The following is a 20,842-nucleotide window of genomic DNA, read 5'->3' on the forward strand; positions in this document are numbered from 1 at the left end:
GTCAGCTTTTATCATCGATGGCCCCTTACATCAGTTGTATGCGATGCATCAGTGACTGATAGTCACAGATTGCCGAGATCCGACGACTAGGGATGCTCGTACAGGTTTCTCAACGCCGATGCTTCTCGTATTGAAAGCTGTTGTAAGTACGATTCGATCGATGCAAGTCGCATGAAAATTGCTCTCGATTTGATAAAGTGACGGCCATTGGAAGTTCTCCGAATTGAGCGTGTGAGTACCGAGTATAGCATATTCTATTATATTCTATTCTGTGATATTCTTTCTCTTTCCTGAAACTCAACAAGTATCGTAGAGAAAATCTTCTGTATAAAATGTATGTCAAATTTTCCGTTAGTCGGGGTAACTTTTACACTCATTTCAGGCTTCCTAATCTTGAAGTCTCGGGCATCAGTACCCTGAACTAAGTGAAGGGTCATGAACGGATAATTTACATGGAGACATTAATAATTCAACTGCACACGGTGATTAAACCGTACCTTGTGACTTCCTTTGTGTAGTTTGAGTGAAATAGGAGACATGTTTACTTAGCATAGTTTTGATAGGTTGATTCTCGGTCAGGTGAGGTCTTTACTCTCCAGTTACCTTGCTTGCTGTTGTAAAGTGCAGATCATGCGATCACGTTCTGTCTGACGTGTCTGAAACATCACGTGCATGACTCTCCGCTAATATTTACTTGTCGGACTAAGCGAAGCAAAATAACTTCTCATTGAAAGAAATGATGTTTCGTCAAAAGGCAGCTAGTGGCGAAAACATTTGATGCGGCTTGAGAGAAAACACATTTGTTTATATTTAATCATTTATCAATTTATTTATCATTGTTGTTTATTTATGTCCTTGCTAGTTTGTTTGTACGAAGAAAAGTTTGACCATGACTGCTCTGTGATCGTTTCAGAAGTTCACACAATATCGGTAGTGTAGCTTGTCTATTTAAAAACATTTTTTGCCATGGAAAAATTTGCTGTACACAGATTTTATGACGATAACTATTATATTGAATAGATGGAAGAGTCATATTTCTCAGAAAAAAAAACAGAGTAAGCGTGCGAAATCATCCTACCGCGTGTATATTGCGTGTCATTTAACAATGAATCCTGATCCACAAAAGAGGCGAGTGTAAGAAAGTGGGAAAATGCAATTGTCATAACAATCCATATCCTAATTGAATTGGGCTTTTTTTTCATGATTATTGTTTTACGTGATATAAAGGGAATGAGTACAAATAACGAAACAGATACGATTGAAGTGGCTTTGGTCATGTTACAGTCTTATCACTCTGCTCTATAAATATCTTCTCATACAATTTGTTCAGAAATCACACGCCCAAAATTACCCGAGCTAGGGCTCCTTCTGGTTAATAAGTAATAACAATGTCTAGCTTTTGTTGTTTGCAACATAGATTCAAAAAAAGTTTTGCATATCTGTGGATGGCATCTTTCTTGCTGTTAACCTAAAAAGATAATGTTTTTGTCGAAATACTAATGTTACATCTTTAGAACTTTCGAAGAAAATATTTCTGAAAATGAAAACCATCAAAGAAATTTCAACGTTGAATGCACTTTTGAAAATAACACACAAATGTACGATAATAAATTGATTGAAATTCTACATCGACTGAAACTTTGTACTAAAGGCCATCGTTTCAAGGGCGTAGGTCATCAGGTGAGCGTGGACAAATTTTGCTAATCCTAACCTTACCTCAAAATCCGTACTCAACGTTAGCGTTTTACAAGTCATGGGCCGTCATGTGAGCATGTGCCAATGTTCCAGATCAGAAACACTGATTTTAACCACAGCAACCAGTGGTTTCCACTGGGACCACTACTTTAGGGCGCCAAATGTAAAATGATTATTTCACACATTTAAATAATTTGTAAAGATGTATTGTCAAATTACATCGGTTGGATATGTACATAATACGTTTAAAACAACAGTGTACATGTTTGCAAGTGTACACGTTCAACTGCAACATACATATTATACATTCTTACGCATATGCATATGTACGTACATGTACTCGCACAATACTTTCGTACATGCATTCATACATATATCTATACATCCCTCCATCCACATACATCTATACATACATCTATACATACATACATACATACATACATATATATATATATATATATATATATATATATATATATATATATATATATATATATATATCTGAGTGTACTAGTTGTGCAGGCATACAATTATGTATAGGCGTTTGTATGGTCATTCTACTGTTTTCAAATCTTCAATGATTACTAACTGACCAGCGGGAGATACAAACACTCGACAAAAGCAGAGGATTGAAACAAGGACGTTTCGGGTTAAACCATTCGTCAGTGCTAAACATGTTTGAGAAACGTGGAAATACAAGAGGTAAAAAATCCAATCAAGTGAGTTACACATTAAGCGCATTGAATTGCACATTCATTCCAGCTGGTGCTATAGTGCTCAGTTTAATAATTATGGCCTGCTCGAGTTTGTAATGGGTACAGTCGTCAGTGGAAATGAGTGCAGCAACTACCATATCAGACCGACCGCGGTATGGTGTGTAGAGAAATGTTTTGCCATCGGGTATGCAAGTTTTTTGTCCATCAGTGCGAGGAAGTTTTTCAACCATGTCGCCAAGACGATGTTTTGTTTCATAAATATACAGGCTAGCATGCTACAGCGTTTATATATTGGCCGACGTCCATGTTAACACGCCGGAAACATTCACTCTTCCACAAAGCCCAGAACAAAATTAGTTGTAAAAATATGAGGGCAGGTGCTACTCACCTGACGCAGGGCTCGAAATTAGCGGTAATACCTCGTCAACAGACTACCAACTTTTTCATGGGGCTACCAAAGTCCATGAAATGGTAGCCCACATGGACTACCAAACCATGGGACATGAAATTCAGTCAGTACTCGGCGTGCCAGTCTTTCAATTTTGGACGAGCTAAATGCAGTCAAACTCAGCTGGACACAGTAAGGCAAGACTATGACTTTGTTTTGCAATTTACAAAGACGACCTTGCGATGAAACTTTGCAAAAAAGTTTCAATATCTCAACTAATGTACTTGAATGACAGGCACAGAAAAAAACTGGACGATGAAAACCTATTCTCATTGCATTTTGGTCAAAATGTATCAATCACAAACTCCTCCCTACAACAGAAAGTCCATGGTCTGTTTTTAACCCTGCTGAGGTGGTGAATATTGCCATTACGACTGTCAAAATTGGCATGCAACTCTGAGAATGAAACGGGTTGTCAATACAATGATAGGCCACCGAACTTTATAGTGTCACTGTCGTCAATTATATCAGTTTCCTTTGAGTAATAAAGGTGTGCAAACGACTGACAACTTAAAATTCACTTCATGGGCAGAATCTTGAAAAATAGCTTTTTCTTCTCTTATTAATGAAAAATATCACTAAACTAAAACATGCATGAGCTTCCAGCCATTGTCACTGGGCTACCAACTTCAATTAATTTTTTGGGCTTAATTTTGACCCCTGCTTAACGGCCACATGATACAATACAATTTTTACGATCGCGAGGATTTTGGTCAAGGACTTTTCATTCTCAGGTAAAGGTTGTCATGAATAAGGTCACTTATAGTACGTTTGACGAAATTGCTGTTTCTCAGCCAGCGTCGAGATGTTGATAAAGACAAATCTTTACGCCATACTACCACAGCACCACACTTGTCCGCAGGTGTAATATCGAGATTATCGTTGAGAAATAAATCACGCAGAGCCTTGTATTCAGCATTAGAGATTTTGTGTGTTTTTGAATTGGTGGATTAGGCGATAAATTCTGTGTTGACAAATTCTGGAGTGTAGGGTTACGTCCGGAAGGAGTTCAGAAGGGCTCACATTTGATGCTTGTTGCGTATGCTGAGCGCAGTGACATCACATAGTGTCTGATTAGCGTCCATGAACGAATTCCTTCAAGCGTAGACGGCGAAAGAAATAATGCAAATGGTAACGACAGATGTGATTTGCCATAGATCTACCCATGGATGTAAAAATTGTTTTACATCCATGATCTACCGTAGTGTTTGTTGAACGGTAGTTGCGGGAAATTGGTCAACTGAAAGTGTTGCATCTTTTTCAACTCCTGAGATGTTGAGAACTTATATAAAAGAGACTCATTTTCCTTACATTTGCACTGACTAATATTCTTGTATGTGGTAGTTGCTACGAGATTAAAAAAAGAATACGTTTTGTCTGACCAATTGAAGTTGTACAAAATGAAAAACGTTGTTGACGCGTGTGATTAAAGGGCGTGGTCGTCGCGCTGCGCATGCGCGACTTTTTGTTGATAGACATAATTTTTTGTAAACATAAGTCTTCTCAACTTCAATCGAAGTGAAATGGAAGCGGTCCCTCACTTTGTAGATGCCTTTGTAAGACTCTAGATCATGCAACAGTAAAATCGGAAACGAACTTAAGTGATGTATTTCATGTACTTGTGTAAGGCTACTGAGGCTACGAACATTCAGACAATAACTCGGCACAACATTATGTCGCCGAGTTTACTGCACTCAGTCAAGGTGAACAAATTGGGTTTGATCGCACGCGATCATGTTGGTTGTACACAATGCTATGTAGAGTACAGCAATAAAACATCACTAAAATAATCAACATTGTATATATATTTAGACCAGCAACAAGTAGAATGCCTCGCACAAACAGCACACCATGATCGGCAAGCAACAGCAGGATACGGGAGATGCTGTTGCATCGAAAAGGGAGAACGGTGACTGCGTTGACCAAGGACAGTTCTCTACTTCCTAGTACCGTTCCCCCGGACTGTACCGCCCCGCGACAGACTTGACCCACGACCCACTGTTGATCACTATTGCTAAGGGAGCGTTCAGTTATTATGGCCGGGGTGGGCCGGCAAATTCTTCCTGTGCATCGGTCAAAATAAAGGAACCCCTACCCATTGAACCAAAAAATTGATGACCCCCTTTTGAAGATGACAAAAATTTCATGACCCCCAATCGCTTGAGTAAAACTGCACACACAAACACCTCTTGGGGCATGATTAGAATAAAAAAAAAGATTCTCAGATTTTTTTCAAATGACCCTCCTTACAAGCTCACAAGTTGTTAATGTTCAAATTTCCCCTTCTGACTTGCTATAATTTTGAAATTACCTCTCAAAGGGATTGGACAGAAATTACAGGTGGATCGCATTATATTTTTGCTCAAGCATTTATGAACAAAATTTTGATATTTTCATTTAATTGATTATCAGCTGTTGACAATGTTGATTCACTATACATGGTAGTCTATGAGAAAACTATGTATTTTTCAATACAAAACTATATCTATGCACCATTTATAGATATTTGATAATTGACCTAATTATACTTATCGATAATTGGAATAGGGTTGTTACAACTGGTATGTTGACAAAAAAGTGCTGTTAACTTTAGAATTTCACAAACAATGTTCATCCACTATACATGGGAGTCTATGATAAAATTGTGAATAATTTTTTTTCCAATGAAAAACTTGCTATTCTTGTGCATTTACAGATGTTCTATGATTAACATAATTTTACTTGATTAGAATATGATGGTGCAAGTTATGTGTACAAGAAATCTGATTTTGGAATTTCACTGAAAATGTTCATCCACTATATAAAGGAGTCTATGAGGAAACTATGAACAATTTTTTTCCAATACAAAAATAGGTAAACCTGTATATTTATGTACTCTCAATTATTAATATTTATGTACTTGATTAGACTAGGGTGGTAACTAATAGATTTGTTCGCCAGAAATTGGATTTTGGAATTTCAACGAAATGTAGATTCACTGTACATGGGAGTCTATGGGGAAACTATGAATATTTTTTCCGATACAAAACTATCTAAATCTGTGTATTTATAGACGTTTGATAATTCATTTTAAAGTACTTAGTTAGACTAGGATGGTTAAAGGTTGATATGTGTGCAAGAAATTGGATTTTGGAATTTCACCGAAATGTTGAATCACTATACATTGGAGTCTATGGGAAAACTATGAATAATTTTTTACAGTGCTAAATTAAATTAATTTGTGGTTTTATAGGTGTTTGATAATTAATACAAATGTACTTGATTCAAATTGGGTATTAGAAAGTTAAGATGTTGACAACAAGTATGATATTGGAATTTCATCTATAAGTATAATTTCACTTTTCATGGTACTATAAGTCTGCAGGTAACTGTTAAATAATTTCCCTGACAAAACTTGCTATACCTCTAATATGTTCAAAGTAAGAAAAAAATTGTTCATCGCCCTCAGTGAGCTTGATTTACAATAAGACAAGCCTCGGAATTGCCAAGTCAAGATGTTCATGTGACAGATAATTATATTTGTGTTCAGATTTATAGTTAAATGACTTCAGAGAATGAAATCATGCAGCGAATCATTTTTATCTCCCAGAATATTTCTGAACAATGAAACTGCTTTTTGACGGGACGGGTACTTATGAAAATTAAGTGACCCCTTTTGAGCTTTTTGAAAAATACATGACCCCTTTGCAGTTTTCAAATTTAAGGTGACACCCCCCCCCCCCCCAACCCCTGAATTTTGCCGGCCCATCTCCTGCCGTAATAACTTAATGCTCCCTAATGACACTCTGCCGAGTGAGGAGTATAGACACATTCATTGGAGTGGGGAATGTTCGCTCACCGATGTCCCGATGGGAGTCACTGATCATTTCTGATTCTCCGTACTTGAAACTTATTTAGGAACATTGTGTGTCGTCACCGGCTACGCAGCTGGTGGAGGCGTTGCCGGTTAATAACTCGTCCAATGTCCATGCACGTGATTCAGAGCTACGCCACCTTGAGCTAGCGTCCAGACTCGCTCACAGCCCCTCAATGGCTGCGCACTTTGGCCAGTATACCTTGGCTCAGTTAACTTGTCAAGCCAGCTTTGCTGGCTTCACTACTGCCGCCTGCCTATGCTGACCTAGGCCATACAATTGCGTAGCCAGCGAGCAGCTGTGAGAGAGTCTGTTAAGGGAGCCTTCAGTTTTTTTAGGAGGGGTGAGCCGGAGAAAATTGAGGGTGGTCCATCATGTAAAATGTGACCCTTCCCCTGATGCCCCTTTTATACAATGTGACCCTGCCTACCATTCTTCCCTCCAAACTCAAAAGTCTGAAATGTGAGTATAAGGGAGTGTTCAGAATTTACTTCAAGGGGGCGGCGGCGAAGGATTTTCAGGGAGCCACACATTTCCCATATGAGAAAATTTGGGGGCCCAAGACAGAAATATTACAATCTTTTAAGAGGAACTAAAGAAGAAATCATATCGATTCAATGTTTGACAAGAGGTTCTGATCTATAAAAAAGAGAACATTAGAAGCTTCCTCGGTGACAGATAAACTAAACAAGTGTATTTAAAATACTTTAGCTGCAAAATTTAGTAATATTCACAGTGGTTTGTTTTATGCATCTACTGCAATATCTTGTTCTCCTCCGCCAAGCGTCATAAAATGTCCATTATTTAGCATGTGAACACAGACCATACAGTGAACAGTTAGCGTTATTATTGTTGAAAAGATATCTCGAATCAAGTGCAGACTAGAAATAATTTGTCAACAAGAGTCATTGTCATTTATGTATGTGTGTACTGGAATGTTGCGAAATAAAACATTGGGTATTCTATGTAGGGATAGAATAAGAAATAATTGTTGACGTAAAGAAAACAAAACATTGAACAAATGCGAAAAGTCTCGGTATATGTCCCTTTAAGGTTGGGGACTACCTAATACAAAAAATATAGTCATTTCATAGCATGTCTTTGGGGCGGGTCACCATATTTAGGCAACTATTAGAAGCAAAGATATAGTGCTCGACCATAAATAATAAACCATAACACATGGAAGTCTATTGGGTAAACTACTAACAATGTTCCCCTAAAATCAAAGCCATATCTGTACTTTTATACATGTTTGATAATTTATGTAAATGTATTTTGCTCAAAGTGGTAGAGGTAAAAAGTGCATGTAAGCACAAGAAATTTGATTGTGGAATTTCACCGAAAATGTGGATCCACTAAACACGGGAACTTATAAGAAAACTGTGAATATTTTCCCCAATATAAACAAGCAATACCTGCGTATTCATAGACATTGGATAATTGACATAAATGAAGTAGATTCGAATAGGGTGGTTACAAGTGTATATGTGTACAAGAAATTTGATTTTGGAATTTCACCGAAAATGTGGATCCACTATACACGGGAACTTATGAGAAAACTGTGAATATTTTCCCTAATATAAACTAGCAATACCTGCGTATTCATAGACATTGGATAATTGACATAAATGAATTAGATCGGAATAGGGTGGTTACAAGTGTATATGTGTAAAAGAAATTTGATTTTGGAATTTCACCGAAAATATAGATCCATTATAAATGGGATTTGTTTTCAAATATAAAACTAGCAATATCTGTGCATTCATAGACATTGGATAACTGATATAAATGTACTTGTTCAAAATATTGTGGTTACAAGTGCATGTGTGTACAAGAAATTTGATTTTTGAGTTTCACCAAAAGTGTTGATTTACTATTCATTATTGCTATGAAGTTTCTTTACACAAATTACTCAAACTTTGTATTAATCATATACTTAGCAAGGTAAAATGTGACCCTCTCCCAGTGTAAGTTTGCAAAATGTGACACTCCCCTAATTCATCCGGCCCACCCCCTCATAATAACTGAAGGCTCCCTAAAGCTACTGTCTTACCAATGCAAAAATGGATGCCACAAAACATTGAGTCGTGCGACCTGCCAAGCATACTTGCGATCTACTTTGATGTGTATGGTCATGTTTTATTGGTCACAGAATTTGAATCTCTTGTCATCAGACCTGAAAAAAGTTTCATGGATATTTCAAACGGAGGGAATTTATCCAATAATGCCGACATAATGGTATCTCACCATGCTTTTATTTATTGAGTATCTTCGAGACTTTTGTGTCTTTGGATACATTTGAAGGGTCGACTGTATCTTTTCTCTCATAAACTGTAAACTCGTATATTAATATCCAAAATGGAGTCAAAACATCCTCGATACCATCAAAAGAGTTGTCAAAACATATATTTAGCCTTATCTCACACGATTGGGCATCTTTGAGATTTATTCTTAGCACTTGGGCCATGTTTGAGGTGTCAATAAACTCACTCTTCCTGTTACATGAACTGTGAACCATTCAAATTAAATCAAAATATGATCTCTAGAATATCCGTCATATCATATAATATGTAAAATTTCAGTTCACTGAGTATTTAATGAAATTGGTTTTGATGACATGAATATAGTTTGGTATTGTTTCTATGAACCCATTGCATATCTGATATCATAAATATTCTGTATTATTGTCGTCTGCATGATACAAATAACTTACGATTTGCACGTGCTCAACTAACGATCTTTGCCCTTTAGGGGTTTACTATCAGCTGCTTAAAAGCTTCTATGACCATTGACATACGGTGTGTAAATTTTCACAAATGTTTACTCTGTTGACAGGACACTGATGAAGACATGTTGCCATTTACACCTCTCTAATTGTTTACATGTTGTACTTCTGATGAACACAGGTAAAAAACAAGTAAAAAGAAAGATGCCACGTGAGAGGTTTTAAAACAGCATGTCATTTACAGTTTTCTTGGTCTTTGAAGATTGTTGGCAGTCATATCTATCCAAAGCATATGGCTGGCTGTACAAGTTATGGCAGTACATGTACCCTGAACTAAGTTCACTATTTATGGTATCAGGCATGGCTAATGAACCTTGATCTTTCGCGTTATCTCAAAGATTTTTATGTCGAGTTTGATTTATGCAACTCTTCAAAAAGGTTAGGTAATGATGATCATCCAAACATTGCGATAAATCGAACAATGTTTACCATGCAAGCTACGTCAATGATTGAACAGGTCACCTGCTGTATAAAAGCGCATACACCGAATCGTAAAGAGGCATTTTCTAAGGTTTCTTACATATAAGAGGTAAGTGGTTAAGAGGACTTGTTATAAATCACCCCTCCTCTTAATATTTCTGCATCTGAAAAAGAGTACTCTCAAGAATAACTGTGATAGGTGAGTGGTTTTTTTAATTCAACGCCTTCACACTTTTTTATTCACTTTTCATGCGCCCAGCAGACATTAGAGAAGACAGCAAAAATTGCACAAAAAATTGCATATATAATAACTTGAAAGGTAATATGCGCCTCGAAAGTGAAAGACATAAAGTTTTTCCCAAATCATCAGTAAAACTTTCAATCATTGTCATTCAAAATCAAGAATACATATCAGTGCTCACCGCGCAAAGTTTGGGATATAGAAAAAAATTATCTTACATTTACCGATATTTGACATTCAAAATGGCTGCCATCCCTGTGTTAATTCCACGTGAAAAAATAAAAATTTTCGACTTTAAAACATGAGACGGGAAACGTCCTCTTTTCTCATAAAATGAGCCCCCACAAGCGGTAGATCAGAAAAGAAGTGTAGAAATTTGAGAGTTCGAATATCTCTTCCCGAGACTAGAACAGGTTTTTAACACTCTGAGAGTCCGAATATCTGTTCCCTAGGCGCACTCAACAGGTCATCTGTGTTTTTTTGTATCAATGGGGGACCAAGTGAGTTGACTCATCCATGAAAAGAACCCACGCTGATAAGCAAACCTAAGTCTCCTTGTCTGTGCCTACGTGTAGTCATTCAGTATAAACAAGTCTATGGGCATTTGTAAGCTAGACAGCTTCTTGGGTACAGTTTTGCGAACGCTTTGGTCTGCTGTTTTTGTACACTCACTCTGAAGCCTATTGAGTACATAAACTTTTCATTTCACGTTTTTGTTCTAAATGAATACCGTAAATATCGAATATAACAACAATGTTATTTTCTTTTATGAAGACAACATACGGTTAACAGCGATTTTATAAGGGTCGACGTCAAAATTCAGTGTCTGATAATAAGCGTAATTTTTTAAGCTTTGCTCCGAACGCCCCTGCCCCATCCCTTGAAATTGAAATGTTGTATATTGATCAGAGCTTCCCATTATTTCCATATTGAGATACTTCCAATCATACTAAGGATGGGTAAAATTGCAAATAACAGCAATTTTCATATGAAAACACATTTATTTCAGTTATCAGTAAGACAACAGTCACTATAAATATAAACACCAATAGTAACGTGTCTCTTTCAAACGACAAAAACAACAATTTTCCAAGTTGGAATAACAGCATTGGGTTTGATACCGTCGATGTTTCACCAACTTCATAAGATATTGATGTGGGAGGGACAGTGAGTGTTGACGTATGTCGCCCATTGTGAGGTGTCGATTTCAATGCGAAATCGCTATGGACGATTTGAGCGGGATCCTCAAAACTTGCTCCAAGTCTGTGGGATTACCATTTTCAGAAAGAAATGAATTAATTTCTGCATAAGTTGTTTCGAGTAACTCAAGCGCAAGAGAAGTGAACGCATTCAAATTAATGTGAACTAGTAATTAACTCTGCGAAAGCAAACATCAGAAACAGAGCAAACGATGATAAATCAGTTGAGAATCTTAGTGAAACATTAAAAAAACGCCAAGCGACTCGTGGGCTACTTCTACTTACCTCGTCAGCCAGGAAGCTGCTAACGCCTTAAACGACTTTCTCACGTTTATATTTTTGATCCACCAGAGACGATTGGCAACATCGTGCACTTTGGCCAATGATTTTCCCAGGTGCTGTTTCAGATTTGCATCCCTTGACTTATTCGTCAGCTTTGAGAAATTTGTCAACGGATTTTATACAGTGTGCGAGGAGAACGATAGCAGAAGTTCAGTGGCACTTTACCAAGCTGCAGCGATGTCCCTTTTCAACTAATATTTTATAAACGACCTAGTAAAGAGATTCAGATGCACTCTTGCAAATGACATCGTTCCTTTCATTGTTTCTAGTAATTACGGCTCTCGATCGACAAAGTCGAAAGGGATTTCAGTGGCTTAGAATTTCTGTTTTGATCAATACACTACAACATACGGAAAATGCACAACTGTTCTACGCTAGTTTACTGAAATACCTGTAGCATGCTGGGTTTGGCCCCGATTGAGCACGCAGTCTACGTTCACGAAGAAAACAAACTCGTTACGTGACAAACGTCACGTCTCGCATCACCGTTTGACAAGGCGACTTTCAAGCGAACAAACAAAACGATCGCCAAACTCCACGTGCCAGACATTGACATGGGAAGATCCTAGAATTATATTAGGGTACTTTTCGTGAAGGATATTGTAATTCTATGACGGTCATAAACAGTTCTCGATACGAAAATTCATAGGAGCGCGTGGTGCGATCGCAGTAACGACGTCAATATGTAAGCTTGAGATTAACATTCGCAAAGGTGCAATTTGATTTCTCATTTTCAAGCATGGCTATAAGCTAAACGACCATTTACCATAAATCACTGTTCTTGTGTCACGTGACCATTCGTGTTGTTTGAACTCGACTGTAGTTGCTCGACAAGTATTTTCCGTTTTCCATTTCCAATGAACTCATTTGTATATCGGTCTGATTTTCACATTTATGTAACTGTGTCAATCTAGGAATAAATCGTTAATCTTAGCTACAATTAACTTCGTCCAATACAAGACGAACTGTCTGACCAAGTAAACATGACACGCTTATATTTGTAAGAACACGTGATTTTTGGTAAGACCGGTTGAAATTAGGTAATGAGCCCTATTTTCCCTTCAAAGATTGAGTTTATTATGGTTATTTGAAGGATATTTCAACTGCTGACCATGAAACAGTTTTTGATGAGTGTCAACGTTTGCAACTTTTCACATATGTTTTCCGATAGCGACATCAATTGACCGAATGCGTCTTCGTCTTGCCATTTCTTAGGAAAAAAGGCTGGCCATTATGCATTTATTATGATAAGATGAAATATTTTATCAGAACCCTTAAGGTTAATTAAATCGGCGGAACCTCCCTTTAAAAGGGCGTGAAGCTATGGCGGCGTTCTTGTGTAACTGGACACAAACAGGCAGCACAAGGGCACACGCTCCAGAAAATGCCACGTTTTAGTTTTTTTCTGGTTGCAAAAACGCAGACAGGCTGTCAAGCGGTCAGCGCGATGCTGTTACACGTTGCCGATCGAACTCTGTGGTTATATTCAAATACTAACGCGACTGGAAGACAAATTTTAGAAAATTCGCGAGTTAGTGGTACGGAATCAATGACCGTTGAACCGACCGTCAATCAAACGCTTGTATAAACTCTGTTTGCGGGATTAACAAAGGTGACAAAAGGTTGAGATCAGTTTGTGCACTTAATGTTATAGAAATCAACATCGTACTGGCCAGGTGTTTGACTAGGAGGAGAACTCCACGAATGCGAAAAACTGGGATTGAAAATTGCGGCTAATTAAATCGGCCAAATAAACGCGTCACAGATAAACATGCAAACAGAAAATAAAGATACACATACACGTTGACTTCTAAAAAGTGTTGAAAATTGCGTGAGAAAAGTTGTAAATCTACCAAAATGAAGAGACTGAGGATAACGTCAAAATACACTGAAGTTTGTCGACTAAAATGAGCATTAAAAGTCTCAAAGATTGAGAGATTTAAGAAACCTATTAATATGGGCAACCGGAAGTCTCCGCCTAGACGCTTCTGTCAAGTCGTCTGTCATCAAACTCGTCTAAGAGGAGGTATTTCATCAGACAAGATGAGACTTTATTTCTTTGTGAGGCAACCGTGATAAATAGCATCAGTGACTGCTGAGTAGTACCCATTAAGAAACTCGCATTCGTACTGAATATGGACGCACGTCGCAGAAAAGCGATATAATTATCATAACATAAATAAAACGTTTAGAAGCTAAGAATGCGCCTCGGGGACAGAGATTAGAACTATCACACTTTTACGATTTTTTTCTGATCTACCATTTTTGAGGACTCATTCTAAAGCTCTTGGTATAAGAACATTGTTTTATCGTTTAGTGTTTCGGAAATTGAAAATTTTATTTTTCTCCATAGAGTTAACATAGGGATGGCGGCCATTTTGAATTTCAAATATCAGTAAATTTTGAGTAATTTGTTTCTCTACTATCAAAATGTGCGTGATGACACCCGATTTTATTCAAGTTCTTGATTTTGAAAGTGAATGTTGAAAGATTTAAGGAAAGTTTGAACAAAAGTTTTTTTTTTCTTTCGAGACGCATACAACCTTGATAGTGTCTTTCTATTTCTTGAATTCCATCTTATAGCAATGGACGATCTCTTGAAAGACAGAGACCTAACTTTGAAGATTGCGCGTCGACTGAGAGACGTAATGAGAAGTGATGATTTCACGCAAGCTTACATCGACGCAGGCGACCCTAGTAAGGGAGACCCATCGTTAATCGTTGCAAGGATGACAGCTGCGCGTTCAAAGTATCTTCAAAAGGTACTTGATGAATTTGGTATCAGCAACATAGGTGCTGACGTTTGCGTGGTGAACAGAGAAATAATCAGATGCTATGAAAACGACGAAGAGGTTAGTGTGGTCATTATTACCTGATAATGCTTTGGTCGACCGTTATAGCGTCCTTTTTACGAGACCTATACATCGTTTCTATATTTCTAAGAATGCTAGCAATAACTCTTGGGCATATCGACCGGGAATGAATTTCTATTCTACTAGAGCTTCGGAACTTTCATTGAATGCTTATTGCATACATTCATCAGCTTCGTAGTACGATGTTAATCTAGACACGATTAAAATGCACCCTAATCATCAGGAAATTCAGCGAAATCCAAATATTAACAAAATGATGATTTTATGATTCAAGATCAGTAGTACAACTGCTGTCCCTATAACCTATGTTCATAACATCTTCTGATTGATAATGAATGTTACGTTATTTATGATGGCGTTTTATATGCTGTGGGGGACAATGGCATTGTTTGATTGGAAATAATTATCAATTTGGGTGTTCTCTTGAAAACATTTTGATTACGAAATTTTGCACTTGCAGTAAAATGACACTGCATTCTTTATTTTCAGATAAGAGGTCTGCTCATGGAGACTGTCAATGCAGAAAGCTTTCATATGCAGGCCATCGAAGTCGGTAGTTTAGTTCCAGAAATATCCCTGGTTGACGTTGAAACGAGGCAGGACGTACCCATTTTGAATCTCTCCACATCTATGAATAAACCTTTGGTATTCATTGCCTCCTCCTTATCTTGACCTCCATTGAGAGTAAGCGAAACTCTTCAATACTCTTAGTTCAGCATAATTCCGTTAAGTTATAGAGCTCAGGAGGTGTTGTTTGAATATAGTGTAAACTGGAATAAGGGAGCGTTCAGTTATTACGGCCGGGATGGGCCGGCAAAATTCAGGGGGTCACCTTAAATTTGAAAACTGCAAGGGGGGGGGGGTCATGTATTTTCAAAACAGCTCAGAGGGGGGGGGGGTCACTTAATTTTCATAAGTATCCGTCTCCTCAAAAAGCAGTATCAGTGTTCAGAAATATTCTGAGAGATGAAAATGATTTGCTGCATGATTTCATTCTCTTAAGTCATTTAACTATAAATCTGAACAAAAGTATAATTATATGTCACATGAACATCTTGACTAGGCAACTCTTACGCTTGTCTTATTGTAAATCGAGCTCACTGAGGGCAATGAACAATTGCTATTACAGTGGTTTGCTTTGAAGCATTGGGATTAGACGAACTAGAAATATTGTCTAAACGAGGTGTTGCCAATACTGTCGGGGAGGGGTGCAATTAACAGCTAAGCGGTAACAAGAGTCAATCATAAAAAAATCAACTCTGCAAAAGTTGAACCATTGTCTAGCAGACGGTCAGACGTAGTCTAAACAACACCACCACATATGTCAAACCACTGTCCAAGTCTTATCAATTGTTTTAAGGTGTAGTTCTTTTGACTACATCTGACCTCCTGCAAGACAATGTTTCAACTTTGGCAGAGTTGATTTCTCTGTGGTCGACTTGAATTACATCTCAGCTGACAATTACAACAGACAGTTTTGACAACACCTCTATTTAGACAATATGTCTACTTCGCTTAATACCAATGCTTCAAAGCAAACCACTGTACTTACATATTAGAGATATAGCAAGTTTTGTCATGGAAATTATTTAACAGCTACCTGTAGACTACTAGTACCTTGAAAAGTGAAATTTTTGTCATCTTAAAAGAGGGGGTCATCGATTTTTTGGTGCAATTGGTAGGGGTCACTTATTTAGACTGATGCACAGGAATAATTTGCCGGCCCAACCCCGGCCATAACAACTGAACGCTCCCTAACCTTAAGAATTACTGACAATGTTTTCTGCGGCAGCTGAGAGAATTTCTGAAGCCATACTCGAACATTTTAATTTTATCAAACCAGACAAAAATAGTACCTGGTTTATCCACGTGCAAACTTCAAAACTATTGATGCAACTATCTACTATCTTACATAATTTGAAAGAAGAATATTATACCTTCAATGAATGCTGTGTAACTTTACTGTGTAGCAATCGTGGACATATGAAGCAAGAAAGCTGTACCCTTAATTGCTATATATGGCACAAATACATATGGAGGAAAATTGTCTCAGGTGCAACCATGTCAATTTTGAACAAAGTATATCAATAGCAGTGAGCGATATACTCAGCAATAGATGTTTAACAACTGGTCGTCTCTCTGAGCGACAAAAATTGTTGTCGTTCAGACCCAGTTAAACGTACATCGGTTGAAAGTCTCCCAAATAGGTAAATCCCATGGGAGAATAATCTGACTTGTCACTGATAAATCCTGCTCTGGATGTCATCAGCGCTAGGTACCTCAAAACGTTGATATGTTGAGATGCTTCCCTCAATCAACCAAGCTCAAGGCCGACGAAAAGTCATAACAGTTTCAATATCATCTCCCAAATGAGTTCACAGAAATCACAAAACTTTACCGAAGATTGAATTTCACATCCACCGGTTCTCTTTCCGTCGTAGGCCATTATTCATAGTGGCTTGCTGAAGAAACTGCACGACGACTTCAAAGACATAGTAGATATCTATTTGGTCTATTTGATGGAAGCGCACCCAAAAGGTACACCTCTAGATTTAGGCCCTCAGTATAGCATGATTGACCAGCATGAAGCATTAGAAGACAGGATTGCAGCAGCGAAGTGAGTTTTTGATATCGTGTCTCAAGAATATTGCCTAGGGCGTCATGAAAGACTTTTTCTCAAACTTTGCCAAATGAAACTTTCAATCATTCTCTTACAAAATCAACAGTAATAATCGGGGGTCACCATCTAAGGTTTGGAACTAGCGAAACAAATTACTGAACATTTTGTGATATTTGAAATTCAAAATTGTCACCATCCCTGTGTTCACTTTATGGGGGCAAATAAAATTTTGGACTTTCGAAAAACTAAGACAGTGAAAATTGTTCTTTCTCTAAGAGCTTTAAAATTAGCCCTTACAAGTGGTAGAGAAAGAATTGTAGAAATTTGAGAGTCAGAATATCTGCCCCCGAGGCGCTTCCTACCATAAGACAACAAGAAACGGTCAGAGACATCGAGTGATGACTCAATCAATCCACATTTCTATAAATATGAATTTATATTTTTATACATGTGTGAAAGAGCGCGTTTGTATGACCTATAGGCTGTGTCTGTCTGTCTGTCTGTCTGTCTGTCTGCATGCATGCATGTGGCATGCATGCATGCAAGTATGTTGTATGTGTCATATAATTTTACTCGATCGGCACACTAGCACTGGCATAAGTATTAATAGCAGCTCTATCGCTTCTTAATTTTGCAGGATGCTCATTGAAATAGAAACTGAGTACAACACTTTTACCAGTGACATGACAGATGATTCCAAAGTCCGTGTTGTACTGGATAACATGGATAATACCTTTTATCACGTGTTTGCAGTCATGCCAGATAGAGTGGTGGTGATAGAAAACAAAAAGCTATCATACCTTGGTCTAGATATCACAGAGCAAGGAAGAACCAATTCTTTGATGACTGACGAGGTGCGTGGTTGGATTTTGAAAAGATTTAGTATGACAAGCTAGGGTGTTTTACAAGTAGAGAACTGTTTAGGAAAGAAATACTATGCGTAATAGAAATACTTTTCACTGATTTATCTTATATAGCTTACAACATTACATGACAAATTTTCACCTTAAATGAAGGCAGGAACAGAATGATGGCATTTATCCAATTTTAGACTTGTAAAACATTTTTAAAGATATCCATTAAAAAAGCAACAAAAGAGTATCATCGACTAAATCGCTGGTGATTTAATCGACACTTCTTTAAACAGGTGGTAAAATAAACTGTTGACTCGGCAAAGTAACTGTGTTACTTTGAAAACAAGATATATTTCATCCATTTCTCTTCACATGTTTTATGTAATGTTTAAGTGCAAATTTTCGCTGCAATTTCTCAAAGGAAGCCTTTAAGAATGATTCGAGAAAAAAGATAATATTGCACGAGGATTCTCCACCATGTCCATTCTTGAGTCAGTGAGATGTTCCAAAACTGAAGACTTCTAGTTAAAATAGGTAGGTATAAAGGAAAGTGAATTGCCCAATTTAATAATCGAAGAATCAACGGTTTCATGTTAAAGTTATAAAAGTTGTGTCCGAAATGCGGATGAAGTACATTTTTCTGATATAGTAGCAATATATTGATTGAGAAGTTTGGTGATATGATGACGTCACGCAAGTAAGTGTAGCACACCTTGCATGACTGACAGGGCCATCACCTTAAGTCAATCTCTGTATTTCTGTCCATTTCGAGAAAATGTTTTGTAACGTGTTTTTGCATTAACCGGTCTTATGGATATTTGTTTTCTTTTCTGATGCGAGTGTGCTGCTTATTAGGAAACATTTGTAAGCATGTCTTGTCAATTTATTTTCTACATTGTAGCCGACTATTTCTGAAAAGATTGATAAAAGATAAGTAAATGATTAATGAAGCTACAACTCCTTGGTATCCTTAACAATAGGAACGCCGGACGTACGAAAGACTGGCTGCAAATATTCCGAACAACATGTCTGAAATACATGTAAAGATTCCAGATTCGATCCGCTCATAAATACACATGTTACTGTACTTTATTCAAGACATACTGTCAGTTTATTGACGAATATATATTTTGCATTGATATGATTGGATGAACGTGGTACAGATTATCTCCTATAGTATGTAGCCGTACTCGGTGGCAGTACAATGATTAGTTGTAGGGACAAATTTGGAGCGGGGTCAAATGTCTCAATAAATTAATGATTGGGTAAACGTATTGCTCTGTGTATGTTGTATTTCATGAAATTTGATGGCAAAGCTTTAAGATAAGAGATGCATATGTTTATTGTATTATACATTCCTTAAATTCATCCTAAATAAACTTCACAAAACTGTGCGAATAACACCTTCAAAAGTGCAAAATCACTTTGCACTATTCCGTTATTAATCAGTTCTTTGTGTAACAAAAAGATGAACCCAAAATGGCCCGCCTACACTATAAAATGTGCACGTGAGATTTAGAGACAAATCCGATACAACATACTGTCAGTTTATTGACGGATTTATATTTTGTGTTGATATACTTGGTGAACGTGATACCGATTATCTCCTGTAATATGTAGCCGTACTTAATGGCAGTAAAATGATTATTTAGAGCGGGGTCAAATGTCTAAATAAATTAATGGTTGGGTAAATGCATTGCTTTGTGCTTTGTGTATGTTGTATTTCATAAATTTGATGGCAAAGCTTTAAGATAAGAGGTACATATGTTTATTTTATTATACATTCCTTAAATTCATCCTAAATAAACTTCACAAAACTATGCGAACAACACCTTCGAAACTGCAAAATCACTTTGCACTATTCCGTTATCACTGTTATCAATCAGACAGTTCTTTCTGTAACCAAAAGATGAGCCAGAAATGGCCCGCCTACACATAGGTTAAACTATAAAATGTGCACGTGAGATTCAGAGACAAATCCGATACAACGCAGGCAGACAATCATACAAGCTTTCAAAGTGACTGTTGTTACTTGACGAAAGAACGGCAACAGTCGGTATCGTCTATCAAATAACTTCATTGTCTAGGTAGATCAATTCGTTCCCGTCGAAAACGAACTGAACTTGAGGCAATGACCTTATGGTGACTTTGAGCTACGGAACAACCTCACCTAGAACAGAAAGTGCGTTCATGACCCTTTAGTTTGGCCACATGCATTAAATTCAAGCAGGGTCACATTCCTCAACAGGTGGTTTCAGATGTATCATATGTGTAATCATGGGACTATAGCCTTTCGTGAGTCGTGTAAAGATTTCAGATCAAACATTTTGATATCCTCAGAAACCGACGCCGTAGTCCATCTTATCGATGATAGACATCTTGGACCGACGGTCACCCTGCTATCAAATTGTAAAGGAATGTTCTTGCTGTTCTGACAGGATTAAGAGGAACTTCTGACCACAGTACGCGTAGATGGAGTAAATATATAGATCAGGCGACACAGGAATTAACGTTGCGCTCGAAACTTTATTTCCCCAGGTCAGCCTGATGGCTGCCTGGGGCAACCCTTCGCTCCGAGAGCCTGGAGATATGCTCACTCCAAGGCCCCCAAGGTCCGACTCCCAAATTTACAATACTTTGTCGACAAGAAAACTTGCCAACGCTTGTTTCACAATGATTAATACATAGTATGCATGAGACATGTCACAACACCATTGTTTTAAATCCAAGCTGTGAAAATATGAAAAGCGATACTTAACAGCTACAGTTCTGATAAAAGTTCGACTACATTGTCT

The 20,842-nt window shown here is 37.5% G+C and overlaps 1 long non-coding RNA gene across 2 annotated transcripts; it reads left to right on the forward strand.

The window, feature by feature from the left end:
* Positions 1 to 102: 102 nt before the first annotated feature.
* LOC139143617 (uncharacterized) lies at positions 103 to 19,321 on the forward strand. Of its 2 annotated transcripts, none has more exons than XR_011554642.1 (5): positions 103 to 231; positions 14,284 to 14,552; positions 15,063 to 15,257; positions 17,015 to 17,190; positions 17,831 to 19,321. It is a non-coding gene; the product is annotated as an uncharacterized lncRNA (long non-coding RNA). The 2 variants fall into 2 exon arrangements; XR_011554641.1 differs by lacking the exon at positions 103 to 231 and adding an exon at positions 9,960 to 10,027.
* The last annotated feature ends 1,521 nt before the right edge of the window (positions 19,322 to 20,842 follow it).

Source organism: Ptychodera flava, chromosome 11, assembly GCF_041260155.1.
Source record: "Ptychodera flava strain L36383 chromosome 11, AS_Pfla_20210202, whole genome shotgun sequence".
Classification (NCBI taxonomy): Eukaryota; Metazoa; Hemichordata; class Enteropneusta; family Ptychoderidae; genus Ptychodera; species Ptychodera flava.